This window comes from Glossina fuscipes, unplaced genomic scaffold (genome assembly GCF_014805625.2).
Source record: "Glossina fuscipes isolate IAEA_lab_2018 unplaced genomic scaffold, Yale_Gfus_2 0, whole genome shotgun sequence".
Lineage (NCBI taxonomy): Eukaryota > Metazoa > Arthropoda > Insecta > Diptera > Glossinidae > Glossina > Glossina fuscipes.
Genome location: NW_023998414.1, coordinates 30765710 through 30792667, shown reverse-complemented (window position 1 = coordinate 30792667; position 26958 = coordinate 30765710). Strand labels below are relative to the sequence as shown.

Genomic DNA, 26958 nt, shown 5'->3' with positions numbered 1-26958 from the left:
AGAGAGAGAGAGAGAGAGAGAGAGAGAGAGAGAGAGAGAGAGAGAGAGAGAGAGAGAGAGAGAGAGAGAGTTGCAGAGAAGTCCTTAAAAAATACTAAAGCTTTCAATCTGTCTCATTCAATCATTTACGTTTTTAATAATCAAAGAGAAACTTGGCCTTAATTCATTTTTTGAAACGGAGATGAACGTATTATGTTAAATAAGCCTACATATCAAACAATTTCCGTCACAAAACTATTATACGTCATCTTTCTAATCATCAATATTAGTCATGAAATTTAATAACAAATTTATCGAAACGTTTCAAACGCATAACAACACGCATCGAAATTTTCATAGAGTAATAAAATTGTCTTAGACCTGTCTATTTCCTTGTTTGTCGCGTCAACACATCTCACAACTGATTCGAGAAGAATGCATTTTATCTCAAATAGCACTTGAGATGTACTAGGTTTGTTCATCCATTTATACAATAACATCTTGTCAAACAGATATATTGGATAGATATTTATCTTATTGATTCGTCTACCCCCTGCGACAGATTGCCGTATTTTGAATGCCAAAAACCTAGCAAAACTTTATAATAGAAGACTAAGCCTTTCTCATTTGATTTTGATAACAAAGCTGACACACACACACACACAAATCACACATTAAAATTTAGCAAAGATATTTGCCGGAGCTAAGAGCAATTTCTATAGTTCAAAGATATAGAATAATCAGAAGTAATACTCATCTGTGACACTTTGATCAAAAAAAGGAGAAGCACAATATGCCTAACATAATATTGATATTCAATCAGTTCAAATAACGATAATGATATAATCTATTCAATAATATTTTGATGAAATAAATTCTTAAACGAAAAGAAAAACACATTGAGCACTAGCAACATAAGCTATCGGTTCCAATTTATAAAAGTACATTAGATATTGAGTCTAGTAGTTTTGATAAAGGAATATATTGTATTGATATTCGGCTCTGTAACTGACTGTAGAATAGTCCATAAAGTTAATCGTTCCGAATGCAATATTTCTAGCCAAGGTTAAGTTAAGGCGACTGCCTGCAGATAATGTCCTTTATAATGAGAATTTGTCCACAATTGCAGGTAGGGGAGGAAGACTTCTTCAAGATCCATTGATGAGTTGCAATTGTATGACCAAAGCGAACTCTCAAAAATGTTTGGATCTTGATTTTCTCAACATTTGTTGTATATAATGGTTATGTTAATTGAGGGTTAATAAAAGCGTAGTGCTGATGATGGTCTTGTAGATTTCCTTCTATCATTTTCTCTTTAACATTTCTGCCAATGCATTTTTGAAGATCCAACTTTTCCATGACATCATCCATAATTAGAGATAGCAGTAGCGGTATACTTCGCCACTTGTCGCTTAATAGAACTGGATATGTGAAGCTTTATTCATTTTTGAATTTAACACAAAGTTTAGACATTTTCGGGTGAAATTCACTTTCACTCACATTATAACAAGCCCTTACCACAGAGTGGCATAGAATATATTAAGATTGGGCGCAAATGTATTTAACATTTAGAAAAATTTACGATAAATCTATTTTTTTATTTTCCGGATTCATTCAAACAATCTAAACTTGTCTGTCCGTCTGACATTAAGAGTGTTTATAAGTCATAATCAAAATATCATTATAAAGGTAATTGAATAAAAATGACGTATATCATAGTTGGATCAATTTTTTCGACTCCATCTCACAAGTGTAAAATTTTAATTATAATATTTTATTGTGAAAATAAAAGAACTAGACAAAGTTGTATAGGGTATTTAATAGTCAGCCTTAATCGAATGTTTTTCTAAGTATTTTTTTTTCTTAATACGAAACGTATACTTATTATATTATTATTGTATTTTAAAATGCCTACCTAGCAAAGTGATTGTGATAAAGATTTGCTTGAAAATCGCAAGAATTCTTTTATTAAATCATCTTTACTTGCCGGACCAAAGATTCTTAATGCGAATTGTTATTACTTGTATGTTTGAACTCAACCCAACCCAAGAATATTGCTAATAAGTGAATGAAGTGAATGACGTACTTCCCCTTTTCCCCCCCCCCCTTCTCATGCACTTTTATAATTAAAGCAACTTCACCTTTTAAGCGTTAAATGTAGAAAATTTAGTTCTAAGTGAATTTTAATTCGTTTAAAATATATAGTGTGCGAAGTGTATAATTAATTTCTTTTTTCCTTTCCTCTTTATACATTTATATATTTCACTTAATTAAGGCAAAACCTATTACGAAAAGTGCTTTTCTATTTTGTTCATCGTAGAAAAGCTTTTAATTTCAGTCGGACGTGCTTCTAATATTCATGGACAATCAATTCCGTTGATATACGCATATGTTTGCAATTCTACGTTGTAAAGTAAATATGGTTTATACGTATAATGGAGAAAAAAGTAAACTTTTTTTTTTTTGTTTTTTTTTTTTTTTCGTTGTAAAACATATACGCATTAATACTAAGCTGTTTGTTTTTAAATTTTTTACATCAATCTGAAACATTTAATATATATGCTTTTAAATCGAAATATGATTTTTATAAATATCATAAAGATTCCATTAGTTAAGAGAATAATACCATAGAAAAAGGCTAGTCATCTAAACCATACATAATCTGTCCCTCATTTATAGATTTTTTTCCTATTCGGTGAAATTTTCATAATTTTATGAATTACGAAAAATTATTCTATTGCACACTCACTATTCATTCGATTTTATATATAAATTATTTATCCTCAATGACATATGCACTTTTTTTTCACATTCTTCCGTTGAAAAATTATGAAATATTATTATGATTAATGATTACAATCCACATATGCATATGTTATGCACATAAACAAATTCGTTTATTAAGGCGAAAAACAAATAAAATTATTATAGCGTCCCATGGCGTCCCATCATTAAATGCCCTACGTTACTTGGCGAGAGATTTTACATGAGAAGGAGTCAAAAAATTTATTCGATCCGAACCATATAGCAATGGTATTCGTCTTTGGGGCATAGCATATCGGTGTATAAAATTTACTACGAAATAACTTAAAAATGCTCACCTGAGCGTTGAAAATGAGAAAAAAAGACAGGCAGACAGGCAGACAGGCAGTCAGATAGACAGACAAGCTTAGATCGATTCAGAAAGTGATTCTGATTCTGATTCGGATTCAATCGGTATAAGAAAAAGTAGATCTATCTTAAGTTCTTCTGTGTGTTGCATACATCCGCACAAACTTAATATGCTCTTGTATAACAAGTGATGTCGGAATATAAACAAAGTAGACGAAGAATTATGCTTAGCTTCGATTGAAATTTCTCAAGCCCACGATGAACTAGTATTATTAGTATGATCTTCCATTAACTATGATTATGCTATGAATGCATTTCGTTACTTATTGATAAATATCATAATTGTATAATTGATTGCTGAGGATCAGTTCGCTCGAAATACATTGTATATTCTATCTATGGTATATATTCATTCCATTGTATATCCTTCAGATTTTTTAGGGTGAGACAAAATCGAAAAAAATTACGCCAAAGTCACTAAAAAAATCAAGCTGATCTTAATAATTTTCTTCGATTATGATGGTGATGTTGTACATTATGAATTCCTTCCGCGGGTCAAAGTGTTAACAAGTAATAATATTTGAGTGTTTTGCAACGCGATAAAGACGCCGATGTACTAAGAGAAAATTGAATTGATCCTATTTTTTGATCACGGCACTTGAAGAAAGATGAAAATGAATGAATAGAAAACTTGGATCGGATTGGAGATAATTACTTTCTTTTCTTTTTTTTTTTTTTTTTCATAGCAAATATAAAAATTTACATTAAAACAAATTGTGATTTTTGGAAGTTCAGCGTCATGCTGGAAAATGAAGGCAGAATAGTTTGCTGTGCTAAATGCGTGCCACATTAGCCTATTTCTTAAAGTCAGTTCTATAGCGTATATAGCTTATATAGCCTATATAGGTCTTCTCATGGAAAATAAATTAATATACGATAGGATGTAATTTACATAAGTATTTTACGCACGTATCGAAGTATCGTGTAGAGTATATCATTGAGAATCTTGCTTGACTACAACACGTTTCAACTTGTTTAGTGTTAAAATAATTACATTTCATTATATTTTCTCGAGTGCTTCCTCCCTTATTAAATATTGCGATAAGACACTTGTGTATTAAATATGTTTATTAGTTTTTTCATTTGCTTTCCTTTCGTTAAAGATATACTTTTAGTCGTTTAACTGTGTGTGTGTGTGTGTGTGTGTGTGTGTGTGTGTGTGTGTTTCTGTGTGTACTTTAAAAATTTAAGTAATATTTGATTGCTTTCATTCGAAAACAATCTGTCATTGTAAGTGATTAATTTCCATACCAATTATTTTTGATGTTATATTTTTAATTAGGACGATTTCCTTTATATTCATTGCATGTTCAAAAATTTACTTATACTCATGGTCTGCGCGTACACCTCTCACTTACGGTATCCATTTTAAACCCCCCAATTCATTTTATTGTTAAACGACATTTTCACTGTTCATTAATTTCGGTTTATTGCATAAACTGCTTGCAGCGGTTATTAAATTCGCTCGTTATCTCTCATTGGATTTGCGTTTCTAGCTATAGTTATTGTCGTTAATTTTCTTATGATTATTTTCATGTAGCTTATAATAAATTAAAAATATTTAGCCCATGAATTCAATTTATTAGCGACATAATATTAGAATACTTTTTACACTTTTCTATGTGAATCAATTTTTTTTTGGTATAATTTCGCCACATTTTTAATAAATATATGATGAGCTTATCATAAATATAGTGAGAGAGGGGGGCAAGCAAATCGATTTAAATTGATTTCAAAAATATTTTTGTTAAAATTGTTTGTCAATTCAACTCTGTCTGTTCGTTTGTTTACTCATGGGTTTTTTTTTATATGCTATTGAGACCTTGAATAATTTGTTGTTGTTCTTTAAGTTTTACATGCATCAGTATAAGTTATTCCATTACAGCCGTACATAACATAGTTATTTCGAATATTTAAAATATTTGGGAAAATTGTGCTGCCGAATTGTGATAGAGTTTGGAACGAAGGATTCGCAATTTAAGCGATCTTTAATATCAACGTTGAAGTTGAAGTGAGTAGCCACGCCAGAAAGTCCTCACTACAATCAGTAAACGTTATGTCTTATGATTGGCAGCAGTTGTAAACGAATTACCTATTGTCTGCACGAACAGGTCTTCCATTTCTATGGAGATACCCAAGATATAACTGTGTTTGTAAATAACCTCAAAAATCCCCGTTTCCCTTACAGGATGCAGTTAATATTTTACTTAGTAGTAGTAGAAAAAGTAGAAAGGTAATACACATTAATACACACATTTTATTAAGATATTATCACAAAGTTCTTCACGTGGTTAACACAATACGAAATTTTCAAGATATTTCGATCAAGTCTCGTCTACTGTCATGTTGTTTGTTTCAAGCATGAATCCTATAGATAATGCATTGGATTGGATCACTTTTGTGTCCATTCGTTATCTAAACGTTCTTACATGAAAGTCTCGATAAAAGACAATGAAAAATAATATTTTCGCCTACTAAAATAGAAATGAGATCCGACTATTTTTCGAGTCGTCTCCTTCATAAACGCGCTTACAAAAATAAACTCTTAGTTGCAGTAATAAAACATGAGCTTTAGTATTCTATGAATGCAATTGATCAACAAAATAGTGAGATTGACTTTTAAGCATTTTCTACTCATGGATGAAAAGCAAGAAAGAATTTTTGATGTTGTTTGACGAAAATACTGGTGCAGAATATTTAATGAGTGGTCTTTCCCGATTACTACGTTTTGACTTGTTTTTTAGTGTTTAGAGTTTTATTCGGTTCAACAGAACCGATTTCCGCACTGGATGTTGGAATTTTGACAAGCCTCATTACTCTCTGCCAACTCATTTAAAATTCTAAAGCGTACCAAGGCTTAGTTCAGTAAAAAGCAGTAAATTATCGACTTCTTTATCAATGCGTTCTGAACTCGTAAACCGATCAAGGTAAATTTCGAACTGAATCTAGCTATGTAACACATAGGTGGTGTTGCCCGGAATATATGCAAACATCTTTTGTATAGAAAAGCAACCTAGCTGGGCTACAAGCTTACACCAAGCGGTATATAGATTTGGTGAAAGTGTTGAAGGATGGAGTATGAAAGTCAAACTTTTTCAAGGGCACTTTTCATATTTTATTTCTCCATAAAGTAATCGATTGTTTTAATACCAACTTAGGCAGATTAATAGCTTGAGGTCAATAATATTCTAATGAAATTTGTCTCCTGGGCGAGGAATCAAGGAAAAGAAAAAAAAAACAAATAAGGAAAAACAAAGGTGTCCTCACTTTACGTAGTGCTGCAGATGTGTCCGTCGATCGATTTGGCCCATTTTCAATAGCAACTGGCAAATTTGAAGTCGGCAGATTAGTTTTTGCGGAAAGAAGAATTTTCAAAACGGGCAGATGGACAGGAGGACATGCTTAAATCGATTCAGAATTTAATGCTCATCACAAATACATACATACATTTTGCGATCTCGGAAGCGTTCTTCTGGGCATTGCAAACATTTTCACATATAAAAATATGATTAGAATAGTCTTCGTCGGTTCAAATGTTATTATTATTATTATTAATTTCGCCAGAGAAATAAATTCTAAGACTAAACTCTTAAAAGCACTAGCATCTAAGGCTATCGGCTTATGTCTAAAGTCTAAATTCGAATAGAAATGTTAAATAAATCAAGAAACCGTAAAAGGGGAAGATGTATATATATATATATATATATATATATGTGTATATATAAAAAAATATGTATAGATAAAGATATATGTTTGCTATATCCATCTTTGATATTTTCTTTGCTTTTCTTAGAAAACGGTTTAAAAACATTGTCACGTATAACGCGCCATAATAATAAATCATGAATTACAAAGGCGATCTCTTGTTACTTGATATAATGATATAATAACTCTCTCTTAATAGAGCGTTTGTAATGGCGAATTTTCGTTATCTTTTATAATTCAATGCCTCTTCTACAGTTGATTTATGACATTTTTATACCGAAAACAAACAGTATGCACTAAATTTAATCATCCCTAAGCAACTTGCAGAGAGACTCTGCATTATAGAGACTCTGAAATATGATTAGCGTAGAATTCTGTAATCTATCTGCCCTGCAATCTTTTTACTAGGGTTTCCGAGGTATATGTAAAAAATTAAAACTCAAAGCTTAAGTATAGATACATATTCTTAACTCGTGATCGAGCCTATGGGCCTTAATCTATCTAAAATGGTGAAATTACTTTGGCATTATAACTAACTATAGATGAAATTTTTCTAGAATATTTAATGGGAATATTACGCAAACTTCGAAACGCAGAATCAAACTGATTTTTCAACTTTAAAATAAATTTAAATTTAATCGATTATCACAATAATTTGCAAAATTTTTGATATTCTCGTTTATAATCGAGGTAAATAAGTTGCAAAGTACAGTATATAACATAATTATTAAAGTCGACCACTGAAGCTATATGCATTGCACTGTTTCGTTTATAAGCCATCTTTTAAAAGACAATTAAAACAATCGGATAAAATAATTTCTAGAAATTTTTCATAATCTAAATAATCATCTTTTTTGATACGGTCACCACAATTAAGAGAACACAAAAATAATATACTTTTCCCACGTTTATCTCAAGTAATGAGTATAAAGTATGTGCTTGAAAGCAAGTACAAAACTTTTTTATTTCATTTCATTTATCAATAGTTTATAGTACGCTTAGCAATTTCTCATTTCAATTTTTCAACTATGTCTGCTTTTTTTCATTTCTTTTCATTTTTTCCATTTTCATTCATTTTTATTTATATATATTTTAAAGGCTATACTGCTTCAATGGGGAAAAAGTTAAATGAAAGTTTCATGTTAATGTGTTATTTAAATACAAAACCTTGAATTTTTTCTCCACACCTTCGGACTTTTGACCTTTCATGTTTCCTTCATTGTCTAACAATGTTCTAACATCGGCCTGGCGTGGATATGTTTTGCAAATAAATTTTCTTCTTTTTTTTTTTTTTCTTTTTGTTACAAATTATACTTAATATCACGCAAAGTACTCAATCGTTTTAGATTACGAACTTATAGGTAAAACATTGCCTCGCTTCAAATGCGTGATTATCCATATACCCGCGAGTGTATCAAGATTAATCAATTTTAGCATTTCGTTTTTAATAGCAAGAAATACGAAGGACTCCGTCAAGCACACAATTTCCTTGATTCGTTCGGTCGTAAATCAGCTGCACTTTCTTTCGAGATTAAGCAGGAAAAGTATTAAACCGCCCGTCTGGTATATTTCTGGCACAGATCTATAATTATTCATAGTTCTTCATAGAACACGATTTAGTGTACAGTACGAAGCGAAGTAAGTTATAGTGTTACATAAAAGTTAAACATGGAGAAGACACAGAAAACAAGGGCATTGCGTTCCAATTTCTTAAAAAAAAACCATCGATGATTTATTTGTACACATTTTACCTATATGTCGTTTTATATATAATATATTATGTATGTGTGCGATGTGCTTATATGTATGTATATAGTGATATTATATTAATCTGTATGTATATACATATATACATATATATATATATATATATATATATGATGACAGATCTAATTTAAAAGTAGTAATACATTGAGAGTTCTATGATGAGAAAAAAAATTGAGAAATTTTTTAGCTAAAAAATTGATAGTTAGCAAACTGCCACGTCCACGATTGGCAGAAAAATGTTGGGATATTTGATATCTTTTTGTCGATTTATTTATCAAATTTATTTGCTTTGTCCAATTTAACCAAACATGTCCTTGAAGTAATATTTCCATACAATATATTTGCCCTTGAAATTATTAATATCCTTCGATATGTAAATAAACATTACATTACGTAATTGAAATATCGTTTCGGTGAGTTGTGTTAGAATGTGAAAAAAGAAATGACTTTGAAATAGCTAATCAATGCAACTAACGCAGTTGATTTTAAAAAACATTTTTTATAAAAAATGCTAAATATTGTATATAATATAGTAAATATATACTATGTTTTGCGTTGACTTAGTCGCTGAAACAACACGAACAAATTTTTATACCATTCAAAGTCTGAATTTATTTCCATTTTCACGCAAACGTCTTAAGGCAATTGATTGGCATACATATATACATATAAAACAGTGTCACAGCATTGATTAGAAAAGTTTTTTTTTTTTATTACGCTCCTCAGCGGGGACTATCAAAGTTACATATATGCACACACACACCCACACACACACACATACACTGCGATTAAAAGCCTCAATGCTTAGCTTTATTTTATTATTATATTCTTTTTTCTTTGTTTTTTTTTTCTGCTCCTACAGGCTAAAATTTAAACTGATTTAAAAACATTATAGTGAGGCACGATCCATCAACGTACAATCATTCACATAACGCCTTTTCAAAATAGAGTGTTATAAGGAAAATGGTCGAAAAGGTGATCCGATCGGAGGTATTTTCAATAGCGGTGGTCCTTAAACCGAAACTAGTCGAAGTACCAAATTTCATCAAAATATCTCGAAAGTTGCAAACCCGTAAATTGAACACAAGCCTACAAACCGGACAGGCCGACCGAGAAGTAAAAGGCGGCTCCATCTTAAGTTCTACCCGGAGCAGTTTAGGTTATAATTAACCTAAAAAAGGGTACAGATAAGCTCAAGCAAATATCGACAAACTTGAAATCTCTTCTATAGTTTTACTTACTTACTTACATTCTTCACTTTTTGTTCAAGTTAATAAAACTGGCGAGAAAAGATTCTTAAAAACACGTATAATGCATGCAAGAAGAGCTTAAGTGTAGGTTAGCAATGTTGTCACGTGTGGTTACAATGCAGTTATATGTAAACCCGCCGCCCCCTTTTATTATATAGAGTATCATTGCCTGAATCGAATAAAACTTGTCTCTCTACCTGCTGGTCTGATATCTGTTGTTGTCTTTTTGTGTTTAGCCAACAAATCGCAATTCTTAAGATATTTTGACAAATTTTGATGCACGAACGTTCAATGACTTTGGTCCCAAAATGAATGCTACCCATAACGCCTTAGATCTGATCATTTTAATGATTATACCGCATATAATGTACATCATCTCGCCGCATAAAAATCGCAAATACTTTTTATATGACCTAATAGTAATATTCGTGGTTACGTATATTGGGATATTTGTAAGAAAATCAATGTAAATCTATGAAATAAAACCTAAAATTATTCAATTAATTTTAAAATGGATTATAGACGTAATTCATACGTTATTGATGTATAAGCGAAACGATGAATTGACAGTAAAGAACTTTTTAAATGCTCTAATGCACTCTGTCTGTTAAGTTAGCACATATCCACAAGTGGTAACATTACGCGCTTAAAAGATAATCTCACAAAGCGAAAACAACCACTATTTCATCTCATTTAGTCTTCATTCATATTTTTTCCCCAGTTGCTATTGTTTATCTATTTTTTCATCTTCAGGCAAGCAGAAACCATTGAAGCTCATTTAAATAATCTGCGTTGTATAAATTATTTATACCGACAGAACAAAAAAGAAAAATTATATTCAGCGCATAACGAATCCTTCTCATGTACTTTACTTGTTGTTTTTATACTATACATCACTTGTGGGACAAGACATTTTAACTTAAACTTGGAATCGATTCTTTACGATTAACTATATTGAAAATTGTTCTGGATCGGTGTAAGCATGTCTCGTTGGTTAATTATCTGATGGCTGTCCATGGATTTTTTGTATTCAACAAATTTTGGTTTTTTAGACTAAGCATGAACCCGGTTGAAAATGGATTGAATCGAACCCCACTCCTCATGTAAAGCTTAGTTTTATCAATATCATTGATTCAATGTAAAAAAAAATTAAAATGTTCACAATTTTACCAAAAAAAATAAGGTCACTGAATGTTATGAAATCGATGCGAAAATTGTAGATCGAATAGACTTTTATGTAAAGATCACGATGAAAGAGCTACGCCCCTTTCCGAGAAAATAGCATCATTTTCATTTCACACATTTCACAGCGAATATTTATTCGCCCATAATAATATTAGTTTCGCATAAACAGGCAAGATATGCAAAATTTGGACCATGTACGTCAGTTTTTCGTATCCCATCCCGTATACGAGTTCTAATAAAAAGTCAACCATTACATGACAAGAGTGTTTACTTTTTATAATATTTTATGGCGAAAATTGCCACTTCATAGTACTGTAACATTTGGACTATGTAGTTCTTTTTTTTTTTGGACCCCACCTCGTTTAAGCAATCTCAGGAATAGTAAGCCTTTATATAGCAAGGAAGTTTAATTTTTAATGCGTTATGACAAAAAGATGTGTGTGCTAAATGTGCAGTTAATGTTTTCAATCCCCGCCCACATAACGACTTACACATGAAATACGCCTTTATATAAAAATAATATATAATTTTACGGTATTTTATTAGGAAAATATATGAAGAATCGTATTACGAATGACGAATGGTAGGGTATCTTATGTTAGGCTTTACGCGACTTTTAAGTTATTTGTTTCTTTTTTCTATGGAGATCGCAATAAGGCGTTTATGCACGGACCGGTCAATGATGCCTAAGTAATTGCAACTGTTATTAAAATTTTTCAAGTTAAGGTTAATGGCGATAAATGCAAAATATATTCTTTTCTGTAACATGGATATGCATCAGAATATGTACAAAAAGCTTCTATAGACATAATCGTCTGATTATATCTTGAGCAACTTTTTTGATATTACCAGTGCGAAATTTCATAAGATTAAATTACATTTAAATACACACTGACATAAAGTGAAAAAGTGCATTCCAAGCGTAGTCGTTCCCCCGTTCTTTTTTTTTTTTTGTGAACGGCAATTTAAACGATCCTCCTTTTTTTTGTTCGCTATCATCCCTAATATAAATATGATTTATGGGATCGTTCATGCTTATTCGCTTTCATTAAAAACATTTGACAATATTAGTATACCCTCTGCAGTGATTATAAGGGGAAATCCTTGGGGTGCACATAAACATTTTGTTAATGTCAACGACGATGGAAAGCGATTAGCATTGACTGAGTACACAAACATGCTAAAATACTATAGAACACGTTGTTGTTATTTAATTGCAAATATATGCAACGCAACATTTATATTATATTTACATCTAAAGAGCTATAAAGCGTGAACTCTAGTGAAAACAATATTTATCCCTCGTCGGTCTTTCGCTTTTGTAATCTGAAGTTTTTTTTTTAATTTTAATGCCCACTAAAAAGTAATATTGATGCATATAAATGTAATTTATTTTAAAACACGCTCCGCGACGCTATGCCTTTAATAAGATGACCAGACGCGCTTCCTTAAGAAGTGAAGTATGCATTTTTTTGAAAAACGCAGTTCCTTTCCACTGTTTTTATAAGAAAAAAGGAAAAATGATATTCATGTTCAGATTCTAGGCTCTTCACTATCACAATCACAATATATCCGTGAATGTTCTTCGAAATTTCAAAGTGATTGAAACCGAGAAATAAAATTAAAGCTTGGCGCGTTTTGATGTTTTAAACATTGTTCGCAAGTGCGTCAACAATGGAGAGATCCCGTATTAAGGTTGCGTGTTAAAATCGGCATAATCGTTGGAATATCCAAAAACTTACTAAACAATTTTAATATATTTGTGTTAATTGTGTATTTTCATAATTTGAAGATGAAAATTTTGGTTCATACAATTTTTTCATTATTCTAACGTTTAGAACGGATCGCAATCTATTTTCAAGGTGGGTTAATGAGAATCGATTGAAAAATCTCTCATATCACTCAATAAGTTTTCGGTCTGGCTAGGAAACAAAATTTTCTTTTAAATAATTCGTCATTTTTCATCAAAATACTCTCATTCAAAAGTGATAAATAAATTCGCTCGAACGTTGCTTTAACTTTTCGATCACTTTTCTGTCTATGGAACAATTCGCTTTGAAAGTGACCTTCCATTTCGGCAATCGTTTATTCATTTGAGCCAAATTTTCTGATCTAAAGCATATTTTTGATGTCTGCAAAAACCCACTAGCCGCTAGGGGCCAGATCTGGAGAGTGTGGTACGTGAGAAAGTAATTCGAAGTCTAATTAACACCCATTTCAACGTCGTTTTCAGCACTTGTTTCTTTTGCGTCTGAGGCCCGTTTTTCTTGATTTCTACACACAATCGATCGATATAAAGCGATGTAATATTCGCTATTGATACTTTGTCCCGTTTCAAGATAGTCGAAGAATCAAATGCCATGCACGTGGCAATATAAAGATGTCGTAACGTTGCCAGGAAACTTCTGAATTTTTGCTCGCCTTGGGCAACTTTCATCTGCTGCTGTTCACTTAGCAAACGATCCTTTTGTATCAGTTGTATAATTGTAGAATCATGTTTCATTTGTTGTCACACCGCCCCACACAAGATATCCTTTTTACAGTGCAATCCTGTAAACCGTCAACAAGTTGTTGTTTTTGATTCGGTAAGAGCAAAACTGGCACCCGCTTCAAACAGAGCTCGCTCATGGGCAAATGTGCATTCAAAATACTCAATATACGGCCAACAAATATTTTTAAATTGTCGGCTCTCTCACGCAACAGTTAGTTTTCTCTCTCCCAAAAGGATTTTGTGCACTTTTTTCTCGAACATCTGCTGAATTTGAGCGACTCGGGCGTTCAGCATCATCGATGTTTGTACGAACGCATTTAAATTCGCCTTACTAGTCAATAATAATTGATTTCCCTAGTGGAAAGTCTTCACAACGCTTATCATGTTACGGTTTGACTTGAACAGTCTTAAAATCTTTCTTTTATTTTTCTCAAGATTAAAAAACGGTAATTAGCGAAAGTAGTTCAGCAGTAGTAGTTTATGACTAAACCGTTTCAGAATACCTCAATCCCCTGAAAAATATATTTTGAGATTTGAGATGACCTGTTTTTTTCTATTTGCAAAATAAAAGTTTTTGTCGTATAGACATCCGGGCGTTGTGGATGAAAAGTTTAGGTCGATTCCAAATTCTTTTGCAAATTTTTAGGCGTTATTTGCACTAGCGCTAACGGGAGAACATTTGCCACAAATATGACAACGTTACACCAACAGACAAATGGAGAGACGAATAGGCGGACGTGTTTAGGTGCTGTCTAAATTTGAAATTGGCCAAGAGGTCAGATTTACGTATTTCATAGTTAAGTCAATTTATATATAACCTAACCGCGATTAGGAATATAATATTAAGCAGTGTGTGCAAATTTGGACATGGACGTTGCGAACACCTAACGAAAACGCAGATTAGAAAAAGCGTGAATGTGCCAGCGCCTACTTCTTTAATTATAATAATAACGATATCCTTAGTATGTCTGATGCCAAAATTGAATTCATTTCTCTTCATAAAATATGCATAGATAATAAAACACAATTAAGAAGTGTAAATATTGTAGACAACATTGTAATTAGGGACGAGCGTGTTGAAGAAAGTTCGAAATTGTCAATTACGTAATACTTTGCAACTAATTGCAACTACTACAATGACATCTTCCTGTGTACAAAAACAAGTGATCAGACCAAACGGCCAATTAAATGAATTGAGCTATTGATAACAACAAGTTCGATGGGAAGCATCCTTCATGAATCGCTCTATAAAGTATCAAATCTAGAATTCTTATTAATACTTATTGCAAGTGGACTGACAAGCATAGGGTATACGATGGTCGATATATATATTTCATAATGAAAAATGATGAGATTCGGTTTTTAGAATTCTTTCAACACAAAACCAATTCAACTTTTATCATTCATAACGATAAGATTTCCATATAAAAACACAAACAATTACAAGCATATTTAAGAGCAGACACAATATATATAAATAAAACAAAATCAAAAATTTTCTATAACTTTTCCAATAATAGAAATACCTAGTTACTTACTTATATCATAAATATAAATACAAGGAAAATTGCAATAAGCTAATGCTCTTACTTTTTGTAGGCCGTAGATTTAATTTAAATTTTCTAAATAAAAGTTTTATTAATATTAAATTTAATTATAAGTTTTTAATTTTACTCTCATTTATATTCAATTATGCGCTTAAAGAATTCATCTTCCGGTTGGAAGGAACTAAAAATCTAACTAATTCATTAGCGATAATAAAAATAGCAATACACTCAACGTCGTTACACTAAAATAAGCAATGAGACAATGTATTTTATTGAGTTGAGTTCATTTTTTTTTTTTTTTTTGCATTTACTCACTCATACTAAGCGAACAACAAAAACAAGTACTCGTGCTTGAAATAACGATCTTTACTTATCGAAATTTGATATAAACTAAAAATTACACTGTAATTAGTAGTAGAATAAAATGATTACATTCAAAACCCTAATTATAGTGCTTGCATGTTCGCATTCTCCGAATTGTCAGCGTCATCAGTGTAATCATAATAATTATTCTTCAATGACTTTCGCATGTAGAATTGTATGTATTCCTTATAAATAAATTTAATTTAGTATGGGAAGGGGACGAATAAAGTAAATTAACTTTTTTTTTCACACTAATAACGAGAATAGAATAGAAGGCTTTCTTTCTCTCTGCATATTTATCATTCTCTCATTCATATTCCAAATTAATGCCGAAAATTAAAATCTTGCATACACTTTCGTAGTTCGTAGCGAACGAACCGCAATAATTGTAAATTATAGGAATAAACCTTAGCGCGGCCTCACGTCAATCCTCCGGCAATGTGCAAGCCAAGTGATCAATTAGAAAAACCAATCTTTAGCTGCATAACGTCTCCACACGTCACCGGACTAGAGGGCATTTTTATGATCTAGTTCGAGATCGATGAACTGGATTTTTTCTTCGTCTCTTCTTTCCTTACACTCCTAAAAATGAATATTTTTCAACATTTTTCTTTTCAACTATTGATCGTGCGAAAGTCTATCGCTTTCAACAAACATTTTTCAAATAACATTTTGCGATTATAATGCTTATCATGATTGACACTGAATGAGATCATAAATGGATAAATGTCATATTTTATTAACAAATTGAAACCAAAAATAATTGAATTAAATTGAATTTTTATCTAATTACATGTAAGAGAAAAATGACTTCCTTCATTCGCTACCAAGAAAAAAAAAAAAAAAAAAACTAACGTTAATGCATTTACAATAGTTCATAATTGCTATTTAACCCTCTCGGTCAGCTATCCATTGTTCATTGTCCCATATGGCAGAAAGCCATACTAATATCGACTCGATGTATATGCGTATAATAAAAACTTTACGCACATCGAGATATAATACAATGAATAGAGTCACAAGTGCGCGCACTTTACAAGTAACGGTTTGTATCACATACAAAAATGAGTGTCAAAGAAAAATTCTTACTTAATGACGCGTATAATTGGATAGCTGCCTCTAATACTTAATGTGGACACCCGCGGTGATTACTTACTTCGACCATGTCTGATAGCATAAGTGTTAAATGTAAACTATAGATATCGGCCCCCCTCCACCCAGTGACGCCGACAGTCACTTAGAAGATCCCACTGCTTCTGGAGAAAGCAGTACGAGAAGATCAATATGAGCCGAATTCACCCTATTGGACAAGACGAGACTTTTCCAATGAAAACTGCGAACAGCTATTTTACGCAAGGCGTTTTCATGAGTGGGACGATACAAGCAAAATATTCACAATTCGAACTTGCAATGCTTCTGCATAATCGGTATTATTTAGAAAAAAAACTATTCTAACATACGGACTACCCATGCGACTACCGTTCATTGCTAATCATTTTTGCTCCATAGATTTTGTACATCGAAGCAAAAGTATCTGTACCTAAAGGCCGTATTCTCAGCCTACACCTCCCTGGGAGTTATGTCAATCACGAAACTGTTTCGTACTTCAGGCACTTGGGAATGAAACTACAGATAACTACACTTATGAAGAGATTTTTCTTAGGTTGCTTTTCAGTCTCCGCCGGTTCTTGTTATTGTATTGTTATATTGAACAATCTCAAGATTAATCCAAGATTATTGCGGTAGGAGAATTTAAGACTTAATCGCGCAAATTGTCTTGGTAGAGGCAAACTTGACTAATACAATTTTCAATAATAGAAACCTTTAAACGATTTACAGTAAAGATCGTATTATTTTCTTCTCTTAACTGTTATTCCGTAACTTTAGAAAAATATAATCAAAACAAGCGCAAGATAAAATTGAAAAACTTGTTACTGCTGTGCATTAATACAAAGGAAAGCAAAGAAAACTTATATAAAAAGTAAAGCAAAATATACGATAAAGTTGTATCACATATTAAAAACCGTAAATATCCATAAAATCGTTTTATATAAGAACAAAAATGTTTATTTATTAAAAAATTTTTACGACTTATTACAAAATTGTGGGGCAATTTTAATTTCATAAATGGCAAGAAGAAGCAAATTATATTCACTTTATATATTAATGAAATTCTCGAGAGTTTCTACTTACGAAAATTTTTCTAAATGATTAACCGATAAATATATATACATATAAATATATGTAGGTATTGTATATTATATATAAGTTCACCTGACAAAAAATGAGAAAGAATTTATGATCAGAGCTATAGTGTAGGTAAACAACGAAACTCTCTGACCGAAATCCTATGTTTTATAATTGGCGGAACGGTATACATGTGGAACAGTATATACAGTACAGTACAGTACAGATCAATACATGTGATTAATAACTAGTAGTCGCTTTTAATCGTTTGCGTTCTTATTTATTTTCTTTTTTTATACCCCTCACCAAAGGATGACGCGTATATTCATTTTATCAAAACGTTTGCAACGCCCAGAAGGAAACATCCGAGACTCCACAAAGTATATATATTCTTGATCAACAACAAATTCTAAATCGATTTAAACCTGTCCGTCTGTCCGTTTGTCCGTCTGTCCGTCTGTGTAATGTCTGTTGTAAACGTGCTCCTGACCGCAAAAATTAAGCTATCGACTTCAAATTTGGCAAAAACATTGAAAGTTCTTGCACGCAGGTTGATATTGAGATTGATTGAGATAGTCCAATCCAGAGCTCGGGCTATATAAGACAAAATTTGAAAATATTACAAGTTAGTTTACAATTTTAAAAATGCACCAATTCATACAAGTAAATATTCTCCTCTTATACTCATCACGACCGAAGGATGAGGGCTATATTCATTTTGTCAAAACTTTTGTAACGCACAGTAGGAGGAAGCTTTCAGGGACTTTACAAAATATATATATTCTTGATCAGCATTAAATTCTGGATCGATTTAAGCATGTCCGTCTCTCCGCTTAGTTTCAACTTCAAATTTGCCAGAAATATTGGAAGTTCTTGCATGAAAATGAGCCAAATCGGTTAAAGGACACTTCGACAGCACCACGTAAGCCCAGAACACCTCTGTTTTTCAAAGGGAATAAAAAATTGGTTTTTTCCTCACTACTCATAAACTATAGCAAGTAAATGTACAAAAATTTGAGCGCATATTCTATGAGCGATGCTATAGCATTCATGCACAAAAATGGGAAAAATTTAACACGCCTACCCGATATTATATGCTTATCAAAACAAGTTTCAAAAACTCCACAAAATATAACAATTCTTGGCCAGTTGCAATTCTTGAATACACCTAAACATGTCCACCATGTTCGACTCTAACCCATATGTCTGTTTGCGTAATTTTGTAGTATTTGTGGTAAAAAGATTCTTCCGTTAGAGGACTCCCACACCCACAACGCCCACATGTCTATACGGCAAAATGTTTTATTTTGGAAATAGAAAAAATCAACTGCATTCACTCCATATTATAGAGCATAAGAATTTTGTTCGTTTAAATCTTTTTTGGGTTTTTTGTTTTTATTTCCCGTTAACTTATTTAAAACAATATAATACAATAATATCGATTCTATGTCGACAAAGGGATTGATAATTGATATGCGATGTCAATATAAGAGTGCAAAGTGTTAGTAATGTTTTTTCCGAAAATTTATGAAGTTTTGTTCATTGATTGAGTGAAAGTTGCAAGAGATTCCTTTTTACGCTTCTCCAATAATCGTTTAATAAGTAAATGCCATTCATAATATGATATAAGAATTTATTATTTATGCCATTTATTATTTATGTCATCTTCTTTTATTAACACAGAATAAATGACTTGATAATTTGTATTGAAAAGAAAACTAATTAGTCCTTTACTATGCAGGGTTTTTTTTGTTTTTTTTTTTTTAACTCGGTGTCATTGCTTTGTCAATGAAAGATCTCTCAGCGAACTGATGCTATGCGAAATTATAGATAGTAATAAACAAAATAATGAATTCTGGGAATCATATCATAAGCGAAATTCTTTATCCTTTTGCTAGCAATAGCAACATCGTTACTATACTAATACATATTAAACGGAATCTTCTTTGACAAGAATCTCAAATATTTGAATATCGAAATCTGAAAAGTTTATCGAAAGAAATATTTTAAGTATATTGAAAAGAAACAAATAAGCATATAAAAGAGGATCACACAGAAAAGATAAGAAACTGTTGATCAATTAAAAACTGACTTAACTGATAGTTAAAGAAATAACAGAAATAAACCATAAGGATCATAATATATCCTATGATATACTGCGAGTTAATAGCGATAAATATGGGGGAAAATGCTGCCCATGAAATCAAATCGAATCAATGATATGTTCTTCATGGAGGCCCCTCTCTATATAGGAGGTGGCACAAAAGCGTGACCTAACGTGGCCACAAATCTAGTGCAATTACTTACAAAGGCTTACTTTTCATAAAAACGTTTATGTCGGATGGGTTCTAAAAGATAGACGTACTTGATCGCAATTTATTACACTTCGAAACTATTATTATGAAACAATTTTTATGAATCGCGACCATCAAGTCTGTATGCGCGGTTTTAAATCTTAATGCAGTAAAGTTAATATTCCGCTTTACGAGGCCGCTTCCCTATCTCTTTCCTGATTCCTGTCCGTCAGCTATCGTATTACGCGAATAGGGGATATTCCTTGAGCCCATCTCTATACATATATATGTAGGGACAAAAAAAAAACCATTAGAAAGCTTTTAAAAAAATTGTTGCACTCGAATTTTCGTATTTTCCATCTCAATTAGTATGCCGAAGTACTATTATTCCAAGATTTTTCTGGAGAAATTTTATTAAGGCAATATGCATATCGGAAGTGATCATAAAACCAGTTTAATCAAATCCATTTTCAATAGCGTTCCTCTTTGAGTTAAAGCACGTAAAACTTGATTAATATATGTCAAAACTTACGATCGGTAGGTTGAACACGATTATGACTGGACTGGCACGTCACCTTAAATCGCTTCAGAGCCATCTTTGTAACAAGCGTTCGACGTAACCGAAGTACTCCTAGTTATTTCATATATAGACTAGAAGCACGTTCATGTTTTAGTTTCGACATTAACATATAATGTATGTCACAATTATACTAAAAATTTTTCGCCCTACTGTAAACTTGCACATGTATTATATGCGAATTGGACAATAAAATGCTTATCCTTTTCGAACAAGTTAAGTAGTGCAGTACAATATCACTGAACCATCGATCATAAGTATATTCGTATATTTGTCCAAACTTTTGTAACAGTCAGAAGGAGGCTTCATAAGTCCTATAGTCCTAAGTATATATATATATATACTTATATATATATTCTTGATTAGTATCAAACTACGTAAATCAATTTTCCATTTCCCCGCTTGTTTTTCCGTCTGCGATTATATAAATTAAGATATCGACGTCAAATATGGAAAAACAATGCAAAGCACTTGCAGTCAGCGTTGATATTGAAATTGACTCGAATCAGTCAAACGACATGCGGGCAAAGCGATATAAGCTAAGAGCGCCTCTGTTTTTAAAAGCGAAGAATTTTGAGAAGAAAGGAACTATAACGAATAGAATGATAAGAACATGTTTCAAATCGATCATATCCACCCTCCTATTACGGGATGTCAAGATCTAATTTTTTTGGATCGTAACATTTCTATAACCACTTCCCGGAAAGCACTTGGCAATTTTCAATACTTCTCGGCAAAAGTAGAATTTTGGCGTACTAAATAGAGGAGAGAAAAATGTGAATTGAATAGTTCCTCGATCAATAGGTTTACGATGCTAAATTGAGATAAGAGATCCATGTAAGTGTTCTCACGAAAATCTTCATATATTTTCGTAAAGGCGAAAATATACAAAGAAATTAACTTTACCAACTTTACCTTTTGGGCCAGCTAAGGGTTCTCACGAGAAGTAAATGATCATCATAGATGATAGGATGAATATTTTTAATTATTTTGAACGCAAATAGACGCGGAACGCGATGTAAGATATCTGATATGGTCGGTTTTGCGAAACTATAATGTTTCAACTGATTGTCTTATTTGATAAAATACTATTATAGGGAAACAATGGTCACGAGGAAAAGGTCCAGTTTAATCACAATGCGCAAGCAGGAAGGAAATGTTAGCTTTTCCGTTATGTTTTGATATCCTCTATTCTCTTTCGCCTTTGAATTTGTAAAGACCGCAAGTAAATTGTCTTCATTGATGTGAAATTTTAGAATTTTGCTTAATCCTCTAAACGATAATGCTTTAAAATAATCAATAGATGTATGTGTAATGTTATGTAATTCCTACATGTAAAATGCATTTTAGTGAAATTGATACAATTAAGTGCATTATGTTTACATTGATTGGCCGCCTATGTACACACACGTATGTGTGGTCATAGTATATGGATATTTAAATTAAATGAATTTTAAACATTTAGATAGTTGTACAATTTTTACAATATATATATATATATATATATATATATATATATATTGTAACGTATTATAAATCTCAACGAATTATTTCTTATTTTTTGTTTTTGTTCTTTTTTTTTTTTATGCCTGGCCTAACTAACTCTTTTTTATATCTGTGGCCAAAGTTACAATTAGAAGCAATTATATACGCCTCGTGTATATAATAGATTTATTTTATATATAAGAAACAGTCTTTAGTATAAAACAAATAATCAAAATAAGTCTTTAAAAAGCCTTGACATTAACGGCATTACTCAGTCATATCGCCCCATTGCTTCCACAAGGCAAAATGTAAATATTGTATTGTCCTCTTCTTCCTCCTCCTTCTCCTCATCATCTATCTTCAATATAAACGTATCAACTATTGTATTTTTCTTCTTATATAAATAAGCCTTAAAAAACGATAAAAGGAAAAGAAACCACCTTTATTTAGACAAGGGAATTGACACAATGTGCTCACATATGTATGCTATGCTCGCAATGCGTAACCTTAAAATTCAACACCTAATTGTTTGTATAAATGAATATGTTTGGAAATTTTTCAAAAACTACAACAACAATAATAACAACAACAACAATAACAACAACAACAAGAAGAACAAGAACAACAACTTGCTATACAACGTCTTGCCATCCATCCAAAAATATCCCAATGTCCTTAGGCAAAAAAGAAATTAAAGAAAAGCTACATTCGCCAATGAACGAATCATAGATACTTTCTTAACTTTGCCAAATCTTAAGCTATCATTAAATCATCGTTATACTTTAGCATTCTATTTGTTGCGGATATATGTTATTGTAAGCGAATAATTCTGATATTTGATCTTTAATTATGGAATTCCTAATGCGCGTTTTTTTGGGATAATACAAACGAAGAAATAAATCCATGATATCACTGCACCGTCCAGGGGTGTATATAAAAGAATAATATTTAAATAAGAAAAAAATAAGGAAAATCATGTTCAATTTCGACCGAATAACTTAACACCTATGTTGTTGTATTCAAAGCCCCCCCCCCCCCCCCTCTCACTCTCTCTCTCTCTCTTGGAAGGACGTATATGGTAGGATTTTGATTTTCTTCGTTTTTTTTTTTTTTTCTTTCCCACGCGCTTAGGTACTTAGATAAGTAAGCTGAGGCTAGAAAAAAGGAAAGAACGAAATCAATTGATTTTATAGCGAAGGCTAATAGAAAGCATTTGAATTTGCTATAGAGATTTCTACATTATGCGAATAAAAGCATTTTCAATGGCAAACCAATACATTTTGTCATCAACTTTGGGGTTTAAACCAAACTTGTGTCATTATAGAATCTTGCCTTAGACAACTTACAATGATACATTGCTATAAATTAGTAAGATGTCGCGAACATATATTCGCAAAACAACCGATGAAATATTCCTTTGTATACTAAACGGGGACCAGCAAAGTTTATATACGCTCAGCTAGTAAATGTTGAAACAACTAAAACATAAAGCAAAAATGGAAAGGAGAATACAAAACAAAAAAAAAAAAAATATTAGCTTCAAGCTTTCATGCACTTTGTAATCCGATACCGTAGAACAAAGGGCAGACTAAACAAGATAAAAAAAAAAAAACAAAGAAACGAACAAAATAGCATATAACCCCAACTAACCCAAACAAATGGTAGTAGTTTCATATGAATTAATGTTTACATATGCATACATCTTCATACGAACATCTTATATAAGTATTTGTATGCATATGTCTCCACGATGTGTACAAAAAGTAAACAGTTAACATAATACAGTAGAGTTTCCGAACATAATCCAAATAATAAAAATGGAAACGTTTATAATTTCTATCAGATCTTACCAAGATGACGCTATAGACATTAAGTCTGTGACGACATTAGCAGCCAAAATTTCATATGTATTTCTGTTTAATTGCCCATAAAGAACTTTAAATCGAAAATATTAACAAAATTTAAGAAGATGTAAGCACTAAAGTACCGTCGGTTGTGTAATGAGTACAACAAGTACAACAAATGCATATAAACTCAAAAAGAAGAAAAAAATCATCAGCAAGAGTAGTTTTAAATTCATACGCACTTATTTCTGGATAATTATACGCTACATCACTTCGGATAAATCAAAGTACATCATTAACTTTGTGCAGATTTATGTAATGCCTGAAAAGATTTGAAATACACTCAACTTTTACGAATTTAAGCATATCGGTCCGTCCGTCTGTCATCTATCCATGCATTTTGATTGATATTTAACCTGAACGAGTTGCAATTTTTGCACATAATTTGACAAAAAACTGGATGCACTAATACATTTTACATAGCCTTTTAGAAACGAATACCAGATTAGATCAGAATCTTTTGACGACCGTTTCTCATACCACATATCTTTTCGAAAGAATTTAAATAATAATGTAGAAGAAAAATTTGGATTGAGATGAACTAGTGTTTTCAACCCCTTGGAATATTACACAATAAGAATTGGTTCTTAAGAAGAAATCGAAGCAAAAATTAATATACCAAAATTGGACTATGTAGGTCTATTTCTTACAATCGCATAGTAGGATTCTCATTAATAATAAGCATTTATATGATTACAAAGTCCAATTCTGTCTGGTAAGGTCTACGGCACAAAGATTAATTTCGCTCAAATGTACTAAACGAAAACAGACATCCGACAAAATTTTCCACTTATGTTCTACAAAATTGGATGATAATCAGCCACACCCACCTCATATTGTATAGTATGAAAATTTAATTTTTCCGTATTTTTTTTTTTCTTCAACTTTCTTACGATAAAGATGTTGGAAAAAGTTTTTTTTATATCATAAACCATCAGTTTTATGTTTTATTGAATATGTTACTCTTAGGTTATGTTCAGTGGGCGGTTTTTCGCGTTCATTCATTTTCACTTAAACCTTTTTTTTTTTTTTTGGAGGGACCCTTTCTACCGCAAGAAGCTATAAATATAGACATACGTAAGAGTTAAAGCAATGAAAAATATTTTCAGTTTAATTTTAAAATTCAAATTCAAAGATAAGAGTAGTTCGGACTCAAGCACTTTCTTAACGATTATAATTCCTAAGAAAGAAAACAGTTCGAAGTATACTTCGTAGCTTTGCTATACCGGCCTACGGTTATTCACTTTCAAATAGGGCATTATATGGGAAGTGGTCCAATGCGAACCATTTTCAAAAGTTTTCATGCTTGAACCAAAGCAAAGACGGTGTACTAAATCTCATCAAAATTTATATATCCGAGATTGCGGCCTGTAGATTTAACACACAAAAAAAAAAAAAAAAAACAACACGGATAGACAAGCTTAGATCAATTCAAAAATTTATGTTGAATCGATCGGTATACTAAAATGTGGATCTATTATTAAATGCTTTCGAGTGCTGCATACATGCGCACTTAAACTTAATACACCCTTCTACCATAAATGATGTATAGGGTATAAAAAAGATTGCAACACAGCAAGTAAAAATAACTTAACTAAATATTAAAGGGAATTTATAATCGGTTTCGGCTTAATCGGTTCATGTGCACAATTAATAGGATGTGTTATATTGTACTACCTGCAGGTAATTTTATTTGCCAGGTCAAAGTAAGCAGATAGAAACCTACGTCGTCGGTAGAAACGTCGTATTAGGTAGCTTACTATCCGTGACATATAAGAGGACCACTCTCAACACCCTTTATCTGTTAGTTGTAAAGTGCAGAATGAATAAAATGATAGTGGACAAAGTGTACTTAAGACCTTTCACTTTTGTGAGCTTCTTAAGCGTCACGTTCGAAAGTGAAATTGTAAATGCTTGGACTTGCCAAAGATGGATTGCAAAAATTTCGTTTTGGAAATTTCGGTCTCAAAAACGATCATCGATTCACATTTAACCATTTTGCATTCACTGTTCGACTGCTGAGTAAGATTGAACATCTTCACATTCGAATGTCCTACAACACTTTCCCCCCACCACTATTTAATTGCAAAATAGAGCACAGATCTAGTGATACGGCAAATTGATGAATGCATTTTTGCTCAATTTTAAATTTGGAATGCAACTATGTATGTTTGTCTGTTTCATCTGTCTGCTTATCGCCTATAAACACACACGCCTATATAACAAAAAACAGTGAACACTTTTGCTTTCCCCTCTCTCTTGCTCGAATATAAATTTCCACCAAACTATTCTACAAAAATAGGATAACGATAATGGGTGTAGAAAATTCGATCAAAACTGAATGTAATTTTCTTATTTGTTTACTAATGAAAGCAATTATGTAACGGTGTATTTTTTTACGGTCCTGTTATACGAAACGAAACAATTACTATTTCGTAGTTTACCCTGCCATTGCAACGAGTTTCGATTCGCTTTACGTAGGAGACTTCCTGGTGAGAGCAATGATACGCCAATTTAACTCTACTCTAAAATAAGCAGCAAACCATCAAAAATTAAATACATCATGCTTACGGTTTGCTAACAGAATACAAAAACACTTTTTTTTTTTTTTTTTTTTTTTAAGCTTAGATAACAAATCGTAATAAAATAAATATGTTTACGGTTTGTTAACAAATGAACCTAGACAACCCACACACTCTCATTTATTTGGCTTTTTAATATTTAATAAGCTTAAGTTAAGTTTAAAAAAAATTAATATATTAGATAAGAAAATCATTTTGAAATGGTACAAATATCTGCCTTTGAATTCAAATTTTTACTTCGTTGGGCTGTAGTGAATGCTCAGTCGGTAAAGGGATAAAACTCGCCGTTTGGAATTTAACCCATTACGCTAAGGCCGTTTCTTGTCTCTTTCTCTTTTCCTACTTTTTTTTTTTGACCGCCACCATTTCACATGTATGGGGCACATCGCCTAAGTGATTGATCACATTAAAGAAACGAAAAAAAATTCTGCGATATGTAAAGATTAGATAGGTCATCGAGAATCTAATAAA

At 31.8% G+C, this 26958-nt stretch overlaps 1 protein-coding gene across 2 annotated transcripts in view; it reads right to left on the bottom strand.

Annotated features, from left to right (window-relative positions):
- The window catches only part of LOC119644551 (contactin-1a), a 52111-nt gene that overhangs the window by 12911 nt on the left and 12242 nt on the right, over nucleotides 1-26958 (bottom strand). The gene's annotated exons all lie outside the window — the stretch shown is intronic.